Source organism: Penaeus monodon, chromosome 22, assembly GCF_015228065.2.
Source record: "Penaeus monodon isolate SGIC_2016 chromosome 22, NSTDA_Pmon_1, whole genome shotgun sequence".
NCBI classification, from domain to species: domain Eukaryota; kingdom Metazoa; phylum Arthropoda; class Malacostraca; order Decapoda; family Penaeidae; genus Penaeus; species Penaeus monodon.
In genome coordinates, this window is record NC_051407.1 from 21,862,389 (window position 1) to 21,862,802 (window position 414).

Here is a 414-nt window from a genome sequence, read left to right on the forward strand (position 1 = left end):
GCCTGCAGTTGAACGAGTGGAAGGAGGTTTGCATGCGAGTGTGCAGCGAGCGGTCTGGTTGCAAACGTCCTTAGAAAGGCTCCCAAGAACTCCCCAGGGTCCCGGATGTTCATGATATTCTTGTTAGCGGAGGAATTAGCGAATAGGTAGTTAGTCTGATTGTTTTCCTGATGATAGTGTGGACGGTGGACGCGGTCTTTGTCTGATGGGATGTTTTGCTAATGGATCACCGGAGGGATATTGTCAATTAATTAATCTCCTCCGCATCCGTTGTGTGAGAGCGGTGAAAGGGGCGCTCGGGATAAATGCAGATTCATTCCTTATGAACATTATCTATACGTCTTAACTTGGCGGGACCGTTTTAAGAGCGGGTGAGTTTGAATTTGTGAACTTCAACGGTCTAGTAAACTTGTA